Source organism: Neophocaena asiaeorientalis, unplaced genomic scaffold, assembly GCF_003031525.2.
Source record: "Neophocaena asiaeorientalis asiaeorientalis breed wild unplaced genomic scaffold, Neophocaena_asiaeorientalis_V1.1 scaffold477, whole genome shotgun sequence".
In the NCBI taxonomy this organism is placed as follows: Eukaryota; Metazoa; Chordata; class Mammalia; order Artiodactyla; family Phocoenidae; genus Neophocaena; species Neophocaena asiaeorientalis.
This window is the reverse complement of record NW_020172630.1, coordinates 464,499-483,798: the sequence shown is the minus strand read 5'-3', so window position 1 is coordinate 483,798 and position 19,300 is coordinate 464,499. Positions and strand designations below refer to the sequence as shown.

Below are 19,300 nucleotides of genomic sequence, written 5' to 3'. Positions count from 1 at the left end.
TTTGTTAAATATTGAGTTTAGGGAAGAAAAAAATGTATTTATAAATTAATTTGTTTTCAGTATAAGACCTTGTATGTAAGGTTCCAACACAGTGAATTTTTACAGTGAAGCTATAAACTCTAAAATGGGGATTATGAACGTGGACACTATAATTTATAATACTTGCATAGCTTTCAATTATTCAGGTGCTCAAAGCCCAACAAATTGAATAATGAACAGGGGTAATGAATTGAAGGCTGAGAAGATGATAACAGAAAACAACTGGGTAGTCACCACGGAGAAATTCACATACATTAGTAGCCCTGAAAGAAACACACTTGTTTGAAGGACACATTTCCTTTTCTTTCAAGCCAAACATTTACGGAACAGTCATGCAAGTAGGAATTGCTTTCAAGAAATACCTGTTAAAGGCAGAAAGCTGCTAAAATAGTATATTTTAGATGACCAAGCGGAGAATTGGAATCGTAAATTGGCCTGTCACATTCTCGGAGAGCGCGGTTCTCTATTTCATTATCTTTAACCACATGGAGAAAGGGGAGATGCGTTCATATAAATTATCAGCACCACTGCTTTAGATTTAGGCTGGGAAATGTGTGGCTATTCCACAGATCCTGAAGCACGGGGTTCTTCACGGTATTTCATACAACACTGCAGATCAGAAATTTAAATAATGAGATGGCTTCTGAACTTGCTGTTCAGACCCGGGATGGATGATGCATGCTCGTGTCTGCCAGTGAAGGTTCTGGAGGAAGGATGCCTACTTAGCGTGGTACCCACATCTCTGCTGTCAGTGATACTGCAGACCCAGACAGGCACAACGTGCAGTTGGCCAAAATCGTTGAAAGATTCGAATTAAATGCAATTAACTAAAGTCAATAAAAATTAATGGTCCCCGCACCTCTAACCTCCACCACCATCATACACACTACTCAGTCTGCACACCATCATTATCCACATAAAGGGTATTTATCAGAGCAACTTAAAAATCATTTGTCTTCTAGACTATTGCAAGCCACGTGGTAATACTGTATAGTGATTAGCGTATTGTCCGTGAGGTCAGTACATCTGGCTTCAGATCTCAGCTTTACTGTTTCCTAGATGTATTTTAGGCAAACTATTTAACCTTCTAATATTCAGTTTCTTTATCTGTGTAATGGGGATAATAACAGTACCTGCGTCTTCAGATTATTGGGAGTATTAAATAAGATAATATATGCAAAACTTTCAGTATAGTCATAGTTAGCACTCAGTAAGTATCAATATTAGCTATTCTTACTGGCTAAAGCTGCACTGGCAAAGGCTGTTTTTATGTATCTGAAACACTGGGACCCGGCACCCGTAAACACGAGTTGTGCGCAAGAACCATTTAAATGATCATTTGGGGCTCGAGGCTTTCAGGGGCAGCTATTGCTATTATACCCTCAGAAACGGCTTACCAGCAGCAACGTGGAAAAATTCACATGGAAAATGAGTGCCTGTTTACCTCTGACAATTGTTTTGATGGGTAGACCAAAGGGACTCATCAGTTGGATATGAATTGTAAAATATGTGTCACATTTGTTAAACGGTTGTACCTGTATAATTTGAGTTTGATTGTTCTGATCCTAAAATATTGTTCTACCCAGTGGAAAGCACGATAATTATCCCAAATCTGTCCTGGAACTACAAGATCAACGGTGCAGAACTCTAAAACCAGTTATTTTCCTGGGAGAATTTCATAGAAAATTTTCAGTGGTATTTCACCACTCAAAAAAGAATTTAAACCTATTGAGGTACTTCAAGACTTTTCTCAGATGCAAATGTAAACCTACTAGAACATCTGGAGTATCCTGCCTTTTGTTCTTAGTCACTCGCTAATCAAGGAAAGTGGAAATGTGTAAGAACCTTAAAGATCATCTAATCTGACCACTTTATACTAGAAATGTGGCAATAAGGATGAAGAGAGGAAGCTATGTTTCAAACAGCCAAGATTCAAATGGAATTTTTTTCGTGGGACATAAACATATTTTCAGTGATGTTGGTGGCTGCTGAAATGCCCAGGAAACTTTATACGTGGACATTATAGAACACAAAATATAAATTGTTATTTATCACTTTTACTTTGTAATCCCAATAGTAAATTAATGGCTCTCTAAATATTAATACAAACACATGGTCTTTAGTTTCTTTAAGATAAAGCATAGGACACCTACTCCATAGAATTCTCTTTATGCACAGCATTTACATGCATACATCAAGTATTTCTTTTTTTTTTACATACATAAGAATTTCATTTTTCCTCTTGCTATTTATATTTCTTAAGTCTCCAATTCAATTGTAAGATATTAGGTGCAGAAACCTCTTTCCCCTTCTTTAATCACCTATAACATGTGGGGCATGTTCATGATAGGTTCCCATGATTCACCGCTGATGCATGAGTTCTAAAGGGAAGCATTTAAACTATTAAAGCTGATGGACTACAAACTCTGAACTCTTAGAAACCTTGGGAAAAAAATTTTTGTTTAAGGGTGACCTGAACAACCAAAGGACAATAATTCACACTACGGCCTTGGATGAGTCAATTAACCTCTTTGGTCCTGGTTTTCTTCACCTGTAAAGCAAAGGGGTTGGCCGGAATGATGTCTAAAGAGCCTTCCAGGTCTCCACATTCTACAAATCTGTGTTACTTCATTACCTTGGTCTCTCTGTACAGTGTTAGGTTATAGCCGTCACCTCTTCTAATAGCCATTCAATCTTACTTCTAAAAGCCAGGTCCCGCCGGTGTCGCTGGTAGCGGAGGCTGCATTGCTTGTTTCTAACCCGCAGTGGAGAATTCAGTGGTGGGGAACAGATGAGGATCGATGTCCCTGTTATGGCCACAGCTGGGATGTAATCTCACCCTTTGTGCAGAGGGGCTCTTTGCTTTGGGGTTGGGAGTATTTGAGATGGCAGGAAGGAAAACGACCACTGGCAGGACAGTCCCAGCAGGACAGCTTCATGTTTGGGGATGTCTTTGGTCAGCATATCACTCCCCTCCAGTGAGCATTTGGTCTGGAAAAAAACAAAAAAAATGTGTATCTGTTGATCTGATAGCATTGGGAGGCTTCCTTCCTGTTCAGCAAAGTACAGAAATGGGTCCTGTGAAATCACAGGCAAGTAGAATATCTCCCCTTTGCCCCCCATCCTTAGCTTTTCACTCCAACTGAGATACACGGCCAGTATCAGCAGTCTTCGCTCTACCCTCTGGAGACCTTCAGAGGGTAAAAGAGACTTAAAAAGAAAAACTCCTCCCCCAAATCATAAAACTGGCATGAATAGAACATCTCCACAGCAGGAAAGCAAAAAGGAGGGAAGAAAGTTGGTTTAGGCAAGAGTGATATGAATATTCAACTCAAATAAATCTTACTAGGTGAGGATATAGCAAAAGAAACAGCCAGAGGCAAGAGAAACAGGGACACCCTACAGCTGTATTAAGGAAGGAAAATGCTGCCCACTTTTTCAGCCGAAGGTAAGTTCATTGACAAAGTAGGGTTACAGGGACTTCCCTGGTGGTCCAGTGGTTAAGACTCCATGCTCCCAATACAGGGGGCATGGGTTCGATCTCTGGTTGGGGAATTAAGATCCTACATGCTGCATGGCCAAAAAAAGAAAGAAAGAAAAAAAACCAAAGGTCTAGTTAAAAAATATATATATATATTAGAATAAAAAACAGCATTAAAAAAAAAAAGTAGGATTACAAACAGCAGTCGTCTCCTTGGACAAAGCTAATGACTCACCTAAAAGCCTGGAGAAAGAAGACAAGTAGAAAATTACCAAAAATTACAATCTCTTCCTCACCACCATAACCCCCTTTATCATGTCATTTCCTAAACTGCCCAAAACTTCTCCATTAAGACATTAGTAAATGCTGACCAATAAGCTGTAAGAATAAGCAAGCCCTGTCAGACAGGCCTCCTGGCTGTCTTAGCGTTTGCTACTCCCTTGCCCTCAGCCTTTTCCCTGGGTATTTCCATGACTCTGTCTTTCTCAGCCTCAATGTCATAAACTCAGAAAAGCTTTCCCTGGCCACACAATTAAAGTAGCCTTTGCGCCCCACCGTCTATCGCCCAGTTACTTTCTATTTCCTCATCTGATTTTTTTCTCCAATAAAATTTATAAAAATTTGAAATAATAAAAAAAAAAAAGAATAAGCCAGCCCTTAGAAAAGTATGCCTATTTGAGAGTAAAGGATAAAAAAATCTCTTAGGGATGGCAATTTCAAAATTGAACAATTTCAAATTATTCCACCTGTTTCTTCCGAAGACCACCAATTTTGCTTGGAAAGGTTTTTTTTGTGTGTGTGTTTTTAAATTTAATAATTGGTTAGAAATCTTGTTGCTCATATCCTAAACATTTTCTACCCCATTATCTTTATTATTTTTCATTCACTTTCTTATTCTCACAATAAAAACTCGAGGAGACAAAAATAATAATTAACATAGGATTCCTATCTTTAGATTTATCAAGTCCATATCTGACTCAGATAGCAGAAGTTTAGAATACTGGCTCTTCTTATAAGCCAGTTATGGGCAAGCAAACTCTTCAAGCTTCAGTTTCTTCATCTGTAAATTAAAAATAAGAACATATTTCTAATAGAGTGTTGTACATAAAATACCTGGAATAGTCCTTGGAACATAGTGGGAGCTCAGTCAATAACAAGAATTATCTTTACCATCATTATTTTCTTGTGTGTTGTTAGCTACCTTCCAATTACGTACAGAGAGCTCTACTTTAATGAAGTTTCAAGCACAAGGCAATAAGTTATATTATATACATAATAAATCATCTTGCTTTTCTTATCAATTTCAAATCTGCAAAATCATAGGAACAGGAGGTGTCATACTCAGCCAAAACTATTCAAGTAGTATGTCACCAACAGGAACACTAAAAACAAATTGTCAGTGACAGTGATCATTGCTACCATTTATTGAGCTCTTATTATATATAAGGCCCATGATAAGGAATTTATATGGATTGTTTCCTTTCATCCTTTATAAAACCTCGTACGGAATTGGTATTTTTATCCCCACTTTCCAGATGAAGAACAGGGATGCTGCAGGGAGTTGCTTGGAAAGAATGCATCACATGTGTCCAAATTTACACAGCTAGTAGGCAAATGAACCAAGACGTGAAACCAGGTCTCTCTATGACAAAGTTTTATGCTTTTACACAGTATCGAGGGTCTAGTATCCTTCTGAAGAATTATAGCATTTTAGAAATTTAAAGGAGGAAGAAATTTGGGGTTTTTTTTTTAGCACAAGACCATCTTTTGAGAAAAAGCTTTCTCCCTTCTTAGTAAAATCCCTGTGTATGGAGCCTAAGACATATATACGTCCAAGTTCCCCAAAGTGATTTTTTTTTTTTTTTTTTTTTTTTGCGGGACCCGGGTAGAAAAACAAATATCGTATGCTAACACATATATATGGAATCTAAAAAAAAAGTGGTTCTGAAGAACCTAGGGGCAGGACAGGAATAAAGACACAGATGTAGAGAATGGACTTGAGGACATGGGGAGGGGGAAGGGTAAGCTGGGATGAAGTGAGAGAGTGGCATTGACATATATACACTACCAAACGTAAAATAGATAGCTAGTGGGAAGCAGCCACATAGCACAGGGAGATCAGCTTGGTGCTTGTGACCACCTAGAGGGGTGGGATAGGGAGGGTGGGAGGGAGATGCAGAGGGAGGAGATATGGGGATATATGGTTACGTATAGCTGATTCACTTTGTTACGCAGCAGAAACTAACACACCATTGTAAAGCAATTATACTCCAATAAAGATGTTAAATAAATAAATAAATAAAATATAGATCTAATGATTAAATACACATTTGGCTTGTATCTTATCAGTGCCCAAGTCCCTAGCTGGGAATGTCTGTTGACAAAAGAAGTTTACTGATACAATTGCACTAATGGCACTCATGTTGCTCTGGAAAAAACAAATCAACCTGGCTTTGTCTCAGAGGGAGGCACTGCAGGCACTATGAGGAAATCAGGTCTATTTTTTTACATCTGGACTTGTAGAAAGACATGTTTTCCAAAGCTGATTTATAGCTTGTAGGCAAGTAGATCTGGATTGAAAGAGAGATGCTGGTCTGTTGAAGCAACTTGATCCAAGCCAAGAGAAAGCTGGAGAGAAGTCTCCCTGCTCTGAGCAAGAAACCCATGACCGACAGAGCCAGCCTGATCAGGAGCATCTGTGGTTTTAGTAAACTTCTTCTTCAAGCCTGACTAAATCACAAGGGCACCCTGACAATTCTCCAGAGAGAAAACCAGAAGCAAAAGGCCAAAACGACTCAACAAAAAGCTCTCAGGAGCTTACAGAGATGAGATTTAGAGCCCCGGCACTAACAACACACCAGACACTTATTGAGGACTCGCTGTGGGTCAGGCACCGTATTCCTTGCTTTGCACACATCCAATTCATTCAGTTCTCACAACAACCCCAAGAGGTAGGGATTAATATTATCCCCATATTTCAGAGGAAGAAACTGAAGTTGAAAGCTGTTAGGTCACGTGCCTTAGGTATCTTAGGTGTAAGAGGTCCCTGGAAGTCTGGAGCCTGAATTGATGCATGTGACATCTACTATCCTAACTCTCTAGATCATGAGCCATTCTCCAAGGTAACGCTTCCATTTCCCTGCCCCTTGGTCCCTGGACTGAATTACCGTGGACTTCATATTCACCCTTCCCTGGAGACGTGGTGGATGTTGTTCACAACTGCCTATATGTGTTGAACCCATACTTTATGCATATTTGTTCTATCATATCTCAGTATTGTTTCAAATTTCTCCTCCAGGGAAATCTTTGCTCTTTATTTGAAGGAAACATTAACAATAAAATCGTGATGGAAAATCGTGACCTGAGTGTGCACTGATTCATTCATTTAGAAGATATTTATTGCAGTATAATGTAGTGATCGAAAGTGCAGGCTCCACACCAGACTGCTCATGTCTTAATATCAGTGTGACCATTCTCTAGCTGGGTCATCTTAGGTATATAACCTCTTTGTGCCTTGGTGTCCATCTTCAACATAGGGGTAATAAGATAATGATAGTATATATTTCATGGAATTATGAGGATTAAAAATTAATATATATAGAATGTTTAGAACAGTGTCTGGCAAGAATGCTTAACATATGTTAGCTGTTGTCATAGTCAGTTTGGGCTACTATACCAAAATACCATAGACAGAGTGGCTTAAATAACAAACATTATTTCTCACAGTTCTGGAGGCTGGGGAGTCCAAGGTCAAGGGCAGATTCGGTGTTTGGTAAGCTCTTTCTTCCTGGTTTGCAGACTTGCTGTATCCTCACATGGTGAGGAGTGGGCTTTGTTCTCTTCCTCTTCTTATAAGCGCACTAATCCCATAATGAGGTTCCCACCTTCATGACCTCATGGAAAGCTAATTATCTCCCAAAGGCCCCACTTCCAAATTCCATCAATTGTGGGTTAGAGCTTCAGTATATGAATTTGGGGGAAGACAAATATTCAGTCCATAGCAACTTTGGATGTGATTATGATTATTTACTGGGTGTCTTAGCTCTGTGCCAAAGATTGTGCTAAAAGCTTGGGTTGTAGAAATGGATGCCAGTGGATGGCTAGCTTGCACAGTTTTTTACATAATTATCTCACGTAAAAGAAAAATGTGTAGTTGGTAAGTAGAAGGGGCTCCATTGCCTCTAGGTCCCTGTTTCAAAATGCTTTCCCATGAAGAAGAGATAGAACTCATCTTTAGCAGTTTGTTGAAGGGCTGTAGGAAATCAGCTTCAGTTCTTTGTGACCAAGGCCATAGAACCTTAGGTGACATCTTCCTAAACGGATGCAGCCGTAACTTCCATTGAACTAGTGAGACTTCCTCAATTGCAATATAAAATATGTAATAATTAACAGCTTAGATATGTCAAGCACTTTTCAAGGCATTTAAAAATTATTAATTCATTAATTTTCAGAATAACTCCATGAATTAAGTGCTATTATTATTCCATTTTAAAGATGAAGAAACAGGCACAGAATGGTGAGTACCTAGGGACATACAGCTTGTAGGTAGCAGAGCCCAGTTTAGCTCCAGCATCTTTGCTCTTAAATGCTGTATCATAGTGCCTTTTTATACTTAAAGAAGACTGCCTACGTCTCTGATAATTCAATGGTTATTCATATAAGCTATGATTGATAAGGATATACAAAGAGCTCTGGATTGCATAGTTCAGAAATTCGGTGTCACATTCATGAGCGTTTCTTCAATAAGAAATAACAGCTCCTGGATCTCTGTCTCACCAAGGACTAGAAACTTCATGGCACCAAACAGCTGCACCTCCAGTCTAATTACTCAAATACGTGAGCTCATTGGATTTACACAGAACAAGCAACTTGCCGATTTACTGGTCTTTTCACACATCAGTGAATCGTTTGGTGTTATGAAAACATAACATGATTCAAATGCATTGATAGAGCTTGTTTGAGGAAGCACAGATAGCTTCTATTTGGTGGGTAAAATATGTATAGGTAGTCTAAGTCTCAATTTGACATTTCAGCAAGCATTACATTTATAGAAGGAAGTCTAAGCAAGCAGAGGTCTTTCTAAACAGAGTAACTTAGAGGGGTGGCAGGTAGATTTCCATTTGATGTAGCATCCTATACACAGGTGAGCAAATTAAGGTTGTAGTCCTTTTGTCAATAGGGTGAAATTGTTTTCTTTCTTTTTTCATAACTCTTTCAATTATACCCTCTATAGACTCACTTTTAGAAGTTATCAATGAGGCATGCCCCAAGTACTCCTGAGGTAGATGGGAATTTTCCCAGAAGCCAGAGAACCTTCCTTGGTCTTTTCCCCAAACATTCATGTTTCCATTACCCCATACAGCCTGCCTTTTGGTAGCATCCAAACACACAAGGGGGAATTCTACGAATGCCTCAAATCAAATGCCTAATTTGGCCATTCAGTCATTTGTCTACAAATTTTTTTTTGTTTATTCTTTTTTAGGGATGGATCTATGCTTCAATTCTCTACTGCATTCTTAAGTTACGCACAGAACATGAACAAAAATTCAGTGGAGTTTTACTTTCAAATTTTAAGTCTCTAGTTGCCTCAGGGTAGGTTAGTTCTCCACTTGAGTTCATCCTTGTCTTCTGTGTTGAGACTGCATGAGGATAAATGCAAATGATGCATAGGCAGAATGGTGATCATCAAGGTTTGAAATGAGAATAGAGGATCCAGGATGGAATGCCGTTCACTTTAGCCATTCACCCTCAATTCACTCTCGTAAAAACTGGTATAAATGCCTTTCAACAATCTGGAACTTCAGCACGGGGAGGGTCTATCAAGTTGCTGGGGAGAATTGGTCTTCTGCCATCTACAGAGCTTAGGTATTTCGGGCGAGCTAAGATTTCTCCTCCTAGCCATTCTCTTACTCATCAGAGCTCCATTTTAGGGGACTCTGTGGATCAGTTACCTATTGAAACCACTCTCAGTTCATATCCATGAAAACAGATAATTAGCATGTAGCGATACTTGCTCTATATTTTCTATAGCAGGAGAATATACATCTTGATGAACTCTGTCCGATAGAAATAAAATGGGAGCCACATATGTAACTTAAAATTTTCCAATAGCCATGTTGAAAAGAACAAAAAGAAGCAGGTGAAATTCATTTTAATATCATATTTTGTTTAACCCACATATCCCAAGTATTATCATTTCAATACATAATCAATATACCAATTATTAATGAGATTTTTTTATCTTTGGTACTAAGTCTCCATCCTGATTAGCCACACTTCAAGTGCTCAATAACCACATGTAGCCAGTGGCTACCTTACTGGGCAGTGAGGCTCTAGATCATCAAAAAGAGGTGGCAACTCATTAAGTTAAGTTAAAATAAAGTGCCTCCAGACCATTTTATTTGACTCAAAATTGTTAGTTTCTACCGAGACACCATAATTGTATACGATTGTATACAATTAGCTTAAAGATAAAGGTTCTATGTAAACAGGAATGTATTCTAAGCTGATAGAGTCAAACTGTAATAAATTTCTTTTCACAAGATCAAAGGATATTTCTATAGTTCACAGATGTTCTCAAAATTTCTGTACTATAATTAACAAAATGCTCCATAAAAAGTTAAAAGTGAGCAATGTGGATTAATAGTAGAATGTGCTTATTTGTTGCTGACTAAAATCTTAATGACCAAAATTATTGCCATCTACATAGCTTGATTACTTAGAAAGTTCATTAATGTAAAAAGAGATATACATTTGGCAAAATAACAGGTAGCCTCTTCTATATCAGTCATCTTAATTTGATTAATAATTTGTGTTTACGTTTTTTCCCTTATTTTCTCTAACAACCAAAATCCCAAAACACAAGTCCACATTTACCTAAACCCGAAATAAAAGCGGTAATCTGTTGATATGGAATAAGAGGGGGACCATTCTGCCAAACCGCCAAAGAGAAAGTTACTACATCTACAGACAGAAGATAATCACAATTAAAATCTAAACAACCTCACATTATACTTTGCACTGAATAGTATTCATTATATCCTTTTATCTTTTTATGCTGAAGGGAGTAGATGCAGGTCCATTGACAACTACATCAAAAGTGTCCTCAAGTTAAAGTTTCTCCTCAAGTTAAAGATACACGTATTATAATGACCCAGCAGTGCTACTCTTGGATATTTAGTCAATAATAATAAAAACATGTTCAAAAAATTATTTTAAAATGTTCATGGCTTACTTAATAATAGTAAACAGCTAGAAACAACCCAAACATACATCAACAGGTGAATGGATAAACAGTTGTGATGTACTCACACAATGGAGTGTGAACACAGCCATAAAGAGGAACAAGCTACTAAGAGGAGCAAAATCTTGAATACTGTATAGCTCAAAAATAATGTGACAAGCAAAAGAAGTATGTCCCCCATATAATTACATCTACATGATGCTCTAAAACAAGCAAAACTAAGTTATGGTGACAGAATTCAAAACAGCTGGGCAGCTGACTAGAAAGAGGCATGAGGAAGTGTGAGTGATAATTGAATTGTCCCATAGCTTGATTGAGGTGGTGGTCATACTGCTGTACACTTTTGTCAAATGTCATTGGACTGAGCACTTAAAACCTATGCATATATAAATGATAAAATAAATTCGAAATTAAATAAAAAACTTTAAAAATGAATAAAAGGACAACGGTCGCTTTTATTCAGACTGTAGTTACACCCTGTTCTTGCGTGATAGCTTTCGGACTCTTCAACCTATTTTACAGATATTTTAACTCCCCCTTCTCCCAATTCGCACTAAGAATGAACAATGAGGAGTCTCCTGATGACCGTTTTCACTGAAGATAGAGCTAATATTAAGTGAAAATACGGATGGGGATTTGCAGTCTACTCACACTTCTCCATCATTTCTACAATAGTTGTATTATTTTTGGCAGATATTCAATGGTGACAAGTGATCTTTTTGAAATGTAAACAATTAGCATATAAGATTCAGCGCATTAAACAGATTTCATGGTCTCTTTGTTCATCTTGAACTTGATAATTTCTGGAAATTTTGAATCAAGGGGTTTCTGGTTACTTTCCAATGACGTTTAACAGTTAGACTTACAAATACAGAAAAAAGCATTATAAGTTTTATCCAAAATGATTATGGCCATCATTTGAATAAAATACAGATTTTGTAAGCTGTAAAGCATATCATTACTACATACTGGCCTAAGTAAGGTTTGGTTCACAAACTATAGAGCTCTAACCAAGTCATTAAATCTATCGAAAAGGGCCTCATTTGAGAAGCAATAAAATTTTTAATCATTTTATTATTAAAAAAGTGTTTAATATGTAGCTAATTAAATGCCAAAGGCAGGTTATCTGAGTTTAACCTTCAAAAAGAAAATGATGTATCAAAGTCTGCCGTTGGCATCATGGGATAGAAATGTCATCCTCATAATCATTGCGTGACAACTAGCTGGTGGCCTTTTCTAGAGCTATAGTTAAATTACCTGATTAAATTAATAGCCATTTAGATGTTTTAGGAACTGCACAGACCTATACTAAATGAAAATTAGGTCCATTACATTTTCTGAGTGGGCTAGATAGACTCTAAAATAAAACACGTATGCCATTGCCCACATTACTTAGATTAAGCAATTAAAAGCTCTTTCTAAAAAGCGACTAATTCCCTGTAAAGTACAGACAACTGGATTTACACTAATGACCAGACGTAAGTTTTTTTTTTTCTGCTTATTTTTCCCTATCCTCAAATTCTCTGTTTATTTTAAAATAAAATATTAAAATTTGAACACACCTAAATATGTAACTAGATAGCTATCTGTAAGTATATTTCTGTAAGACAATGAACAGTGATTATGTGTAAGTAAAACAGTAAATTAGAAAGTAAAATGAAAAGTCATCCTAATTGGGAATTCACCAAACCATTATTGACCCATTCTAGGTAACAGCTTTGAAACTATTCAGTCTCGAACATTTGGAAAGAATACAAAAAGAATTCATGCCTTCTTTCCTTACTATGTTGATTCTTTCATGTGAAATCCAGATCATCAAGTAAGTAAATACGTCAGAAAATGCAAACAGCATATTTATTAACTTATTTAAGAAGCAAACTACTATTCTCTCCATACACCTCCAGTTGCAAATGAATACAGATTGCACGTGTAAGTTTTAAGGACAAAAGGTATGGTCACTGCTATATGCCCAGTACCTAGAATAGCATCTAACACATAATAGGTATTCCATAAATATTTGTTGGATTGAAGGCAAGGCTGAAATGCTTTCTCAGTTTCAATTAATAATATTTATTTAAAAGTCATATTGACATATCAAAATCCCTTGTTTTGACAGCATGTTATAAAACTAAATATTCAGTAAGGAATTTTTAGTCCAGTGCCATTTGATAGGTAACTAATAAAAAATGAACTGCATCAGTGTGGGGACTTTATTTATAATTAAGATTTTGCCTAACTTCATTTCATTTCATACTTATCAAGGATACAATGTTGTATCCTATTCAGGGACTTTAAGGTGTTCAAAATAGATACAAACTCTTACCAATATTTCTTAAAATCCTTCTTGTGGCTATAAAGCTTAGATCTACTGTAACATCTGGTACTATTTACAGATAAATTTCACCTGTAACATGTTCATGATGTTTCAAACATAAAGCAGAAAGAACCAAGGCAGCATTGATAAGACTGTGTAAACAAATCACTCTTTGGGAATCAACAGTGCTTACATCATAACTTGGTTGCATGTGAGTAGGTCTTTATTCGTTGAATCCTCATTTATTGGGAGGCTTATGGTGTGCCTGCATTGCATTAGACACTTTGTAGAAATACAAAGAGTAATAAAACAGCCGATGTTTTAACTCTTTGTGTAAATAAATAACCGACACTGAATATGAAAGAGTAATCAAAAATGTGCATGAGCCAAATGAGAAAAGTGGAAAAGTACAATCACCACAGTGAGACAGAAGTGATGAACCGTCTCATGGATGGTGAAGGCACGCTGGGAAAGAAGTTAAAAAAAAGAGTGTTCAGAATTGTTACATGACAAAATGAAGACGGAAACTTGTACATGAGGATGTCAAATCCAAAAAAAAAAAAATCCTAAAAACCATGTGTGAGAAACTAGATTTAATTGAATACAGAGCCTTCTTAGAAAATGTCAGAATCTGATGTAATGGATTGCATTTTTTAGGTTGTTTTATTGGTATGTCAAAAAAAATCTCTAAGTACTTTGTGATTTTTTTCAAAGTTACCATGGAAAAAATTCCTACAGAGGAACATCATAGGATATTTCCATAGTAGAGAAGATAGAGGAATGTTGTTATATTTACAGGAAAGCACAGAAATAAAAATTTAAGACTTTCACGGACCATGGGCTTTCGAATGTATTCTATAGATAGCATGCTGTGTCCCACTGACCCAAAGTCTAATTGTCCTGGTAAGGGAGTTGTGAGGAGAACACCCAAATTCAGCTCATGGTAAGGGAGGAAAGAGTGGGAAGAAATAACCAAGTAATCATAACAGAGATGGATCTAAGACAGAACATATTGGAAAATCAACCTTGACAAACAATTTTAAATTACCTTTCCAGCCTATGCCCGTCTTAAGTTTTAGTTGTTTTGCCTGTCAAGAGGCTGGCTATTTGACAAACAGTAACACTGACAGGAAATTCCTTTATACATTCATAGAAGCCTGTCTCAACCTAGATCCATTTTGGATATCACTAGAGCTAATTGAGAATAGTATTCAAGCTGTACAATGGATTATGTACATCTCCAGGGAGATCTTGGAGTTCATTCATAAGGGCTAGAAAAATATTTAGTCTATTCACCCCACATACACAATGCTTCTTTTTTATGTAAGATCTAGTACTGAAGTATTGTAGGTAATGGTAATAACCATGATTTCCTACCCACCTGCTATGCTCTGTACTTACTAGGATTTTTCAACCTTCACACTATGGATACTTGGGCCAGATAATTCTTTGTTGTAGGGCCTGTCTTGTGCTTTATAGGGTGCCCAGCAATATCCTTGGCCTCTGAACACTAGATACCAATAATACCCCTTCTCTAGTTGTGATAACCAAAAATGTCGCTAGACTTTGCCAAATGTCCCCTGAGGTGGGAGACAGGAAAGAGGGCACAAAGTCATCTCCTATTGAGAACCACTATTATAAGTGACCATTTACTTGTTGCCTATTTCTTTTTATAACAATCCTGCATGGTAGGAATTATTATGCCTATTTTAAAAATGAGAAAACTAAGTTTAATAGGAGGATTTAAACCTGGGTCTTTTAACCACAATCTTTATTCTGCACACCATGCTGTATTATCTCCACCTTTAAAGATTTTTTACTCTGAATTTTCTAAAAGATTTAACATTAACCCCAGAAACATCCTTGTGATACACGTCTAGAATTGACTGTCCTTAACATACTCAACCACACTGAATATGTGGTTCAGGATTTTCTTCTAGGGTTGCTTTGTCTTATCTACCAAGCCTACTTCTAATCTACTGTTCTATCTTGTTACAGCCTCACGGTCATTTTTGGATGGCAAGCAAGGAAATCAAAAACTTTGGGTCACTTTGATTGTTTGCTGATTTTCAGAAATGTTTTGTATGTATTTTATGGGGGAAAGAGAAGGAACTCTTAAATAAATCTCTGTAATTCATAAAAATATTGTTTGATGTTCATACCCAACAGTAAAACTTTCTCTCTCATCTTATCATTGTGACTCTGTTTGCATATTTGTGAATCTGTCAAAAGATTTAGGGATTCCTAGTGGTTTCACAAGTTGAATTGATTAGAGCAATGATGAAGGAATTGCGTTATCTCTTTTTCCTGCTACCAACTTCCATAATTACTCCATATCGTGCTCTAAGTTGCTTTTGAAAAGTTCTGCCTAATGGAAGAGTTTCCTCCCTCAGTTCAACAAAAGCAACTGTTTGGTGTTACATCATATATTTTTTTACCTGATTACCCAGCACAGAAGTCGAGGTTGAAAAATGTCTGTTGAATGAATAATAAATAACAAACTAATGTCAGATCCATAAGTAATCGGCACATTCTTGAATTCGGCTACACATAAAAGATGTTTTACTGCTATTAGCTGCAGTGAGTCACCTGCAGGACTGGAAGAGAATATTAGAGATGATCATTTCTTTAATTTCTAAAACTCACTCTTCCCCTCTCCTCCACCACTACCAATTTATGTGGTGGGAAGTCAGGAAAAAGGTAGTGTCGGTTCTTTTTAAAGGAAGAATTAGGTACTTGCGAAGCTTGGGCTTTCACACTTAAAACATTCATTAACATGGAGGAAAAAAATGTAGAGTATGAAGAAAGAAGAAACTATTACTTTTGCCCGTTCTTCTGAAATAATAGTCTAAAGTTTTCCTTTGAATGTTATAGTATGGCTCTTTAGACTGTAGAAATCACCCATATCTACGATAATTCAATTTTTTTTAAAAAAAGAGCTGTGTATACAGATTATCAGACAAACTAGAACAAGGCAAGCAAAATCTTCACTTTACAATTGATTGTATTGATCAAGAATTGTGAATATTTTTATAATTATGAAATGTTAGCATGAGTGTTATTATTTGATTTACTGACATTCTCATCCTTCCTTACACAAGTATATTATGATTTTTAGGAATTATAGAATGCCACATTTTGAAGCTAAAAGTGACCTAATGTTATCTGTTCCAATCCACATTCCCCTCTTAAAACCAACAAAAACCCCAAAAAACAGCTGAAGAAAACAAAAACAATGAAACTTAAGAAGTTACCTTATACCAGACCTTGCCTTCCTTTTTCAATTAAGTAAAAATGTAACTGAAATTTTTAAGTTTTAATTTGAAATTGTGAAATAGGTCATTATTTTGACCCTTTAAGCCCCAGGGAGCATTCCCAGCATTATCAGGACGTATAGTAAAGAGTCTTTCTCTAAATCTGTTGTTCAGATGACATGGGTTGAGATTTCTGCCAGTTTTAAGCAGGGGGCCTTGCGTTAGCTTCTTAACCGTTCTTTGCCTCAGTCTCCTCTCATAGGAAATAAGCGCTTCAGCTTTGATCTCTGAAGTCCCTGCTAGCATTTCTTCTCTGACTATAGCTCCTATTGGATTTTCCTTCTACAAAAAGCAGACTTCTTTTCTGAGCCTTAAGAGGGGTGAGGGTTAAAACCTATTTTCAGTATTTATTTTGGAAGTGTTCCATCCACTGAGCTGCCATTTGATTAACCAAAATTTCTAGGAATATCTCTCTTTAAAGGAACTTTTGAAGTGGAGAGTTAGAATCCGTAATGAACACCAGGAACGAGCAAGTTTCGTAACCTCAAAGGGTCAGGTCATGACAACCTGAAAGGATCACGACACACATACTAGTAGTAAATTTCCTAGTAAAACGCCACAAACAGCAAACATTTACTGGGAACCTACTCTGTGCTCAAATCTCATTTTCCTTTACTTAATCTCTGCAGTGATCTCATCTACATCTGGACTTTAAACTACCATGTGTATCCTTAATTCATCACACCGCATCTTCCTTCTGAGCCCTGGACCCATGCATATTGGAAATAATTTCCACATGTTTGTCCCACAGGCACCTCAAATACATTAAGTCCAAACAGTCCTTTCTATCCACCTTCTAATCTCTTCCAACACTTCTCACCCATGTGAATAGGGCTACTACGCCCTTCGTCTTCTAATGCAATAAATGTGAGGGACCCTGAGGGCAAATAAGAAAAATGCGATTAGTAAAGAGGAGGTGAACTCTGAAGATGGAGAAACAGAAGGCGGGAAGACAGGCAAAAGATTGTTATGATTGACTAACCAGACATGGTAGGATAAAAAGGTTTGGAAAGGGAAATAGGCATGACCACTTCATAAATGAATGACGAACGAATGAATGGCTGTGTGCATGTAATTTGTGTGTGTGTGGTTCATTAAGAAAAATAATAAGACAAAGAAGAGTTGCTGAAGGGAACCACATTGATGCACTAACTCTTAAGTCATCTAGAAGGCATGTTATCATTCTTTGTTGACAAGTTCATAGAAAGGGCAGGCTCACTTTTATTGAAAGCGTGAGGAGAAGGCAAAATCTGAAAATTGCAACCATTTTCAAACTAACTGTGCCTTGGCTCAATGTGTTTTGAGGCAAGGAGCGACAATGAAACATCCTTCGTTCAGTGGGGACTCTTCACTCTGAGTTCTTCCTTGGAGAAGGTTAGCAACGTCTTCCTCACTTATGGAGTTCATGATAACTTTATCAAAAGGCTTGGTACATTGTACTCAGCCCTTTTTCCTGTCTCAAAAGTGTGCTGATGTGTCCAAAAAGGTGATGTCAGCATGACGATCATTTTCTAGAGAATCCAATATATTTCCATGCCAGGTGATCTTCAGGCACGAACTTTAAGTTGCATTTTGTACTGTTATCAAACATTACCACTTAGATTTTTAATTTACAAAGATATATTAAAGCTGGTCCAGCAAAAGTAAGCGGCTCATTTGTGCTTTCGTGGATGGGGAAAAGCAGGGCATCAAATATGTGTCTGTCACTCCCACACTCATGATTCTCCAAATGACGAGTAGAGAGAAACCCATCTCTTTCACACATTGAGGGTTGCTAGTTTTATGTTCCTTACTTGATTATAATCTCCAGGAAAGCAGAGGCTGTGCCTCACTCCTAATCGATGAGCTAAAGTTAGAGCAAAACCAATACGTTCCTGCTCCAAGAAGTTTATCATAGAATACATGGAGGAACATATGTATAAATGAATCATAATGTAAGTATTATGTCAGTGGGTCTCAAACTTGGCCATGCATGAGAATCACCTGGAAGGTGTGTTAATCCACATATTACTGGACCCCCACCACCAGAGGCATTAATACAGTAGATGTTAGGTTGTAATAAGGAAGAACTTTTGTATTCTGTTAAGCTAACTTTTGTATTCAAGTTAAGCACTAAAGGGATGTTTCCTATAAGCTTAAATTATATATAATGGCCCATCTCCAGGAACCCTGCCTCCCAAGTAATGAGCGTTAAGTTAAAATACCTTGTTTGGCTCACAGGAAACATCCTGCCCAGGCCCACCATGAATGGCTGCAGGAAAAAAGAAATTAACACATCTCCGGAATCTGGCTAAAACAAGGACTGCATCCCCCTCCCCTTTTAGTATAAAAGAAGCCTGAATTCTGACACGGGGAGGATGATTCTTTGGGACACTAGTCCACCATCTTCTCAGTCTGCTGGTTTTCCAAATAAAGTCACTGTGCCTTACCCCAAAAACTCTTCTCTTGATTTATTGGCCTGTCATGTGGTGAGCAGTGTGAGCTTGGACTTGGTAACAGGGTGATGCTAAGCCTTTGCATTTGTAATGAGTGATGCTGATTCTGCTGGTCTGGGGACCACACTTTGAGAAGACTAAGATATGGTGTCAGTGGTGGGTAGGTGAGATTATATTTACTCCCAAATAATCATAAGATGGCGGGGCTGACTTAAAATTTTAGACTTGAAAGGGAATTCTGAGATCTTCTGACTTAATTTCCCAAATATTTTGTGACATGAGTGAATAGTGGTGGGTCTGTATTCCTGACCCAACTTTTCTCCAACTTCTTTTCTGCTTCCCAAATGAGGTTTCCCAGATCTAGTAAAATCCCCGAAAGCCATCCTGCATTTGTGTCTCCCATATAAAATAGCTGTGGAAATCAATAACAGTTCTGTGTGTATAGTGATCTCAGAGGTTGCTCATGGGTTTTAT

General features: G+C 37.3%; 1 long non-coding RNA gene across 1 annotated transcript in view; it reads right to left on the bottom strand.

The window, feature by feature from the left end:
• Positions 1-2,546: 2,546 nt before the first annotated feature.
• Positions 2,547-19,300, bottom strand: part of LOC112395803 (uncharacterized) — a 41,793-nt gene continuing 25,039 nt past the window's right edge. The window contains exon 3 of the long non-coding RNA XR_003002453.1: positions 2,547-3,030. This is a non-coding gene — a long non-coding RNA (uncharacterized LOC112395803). The remainder of the gene's footprint in view (positions 3,031-19,300) is intronic.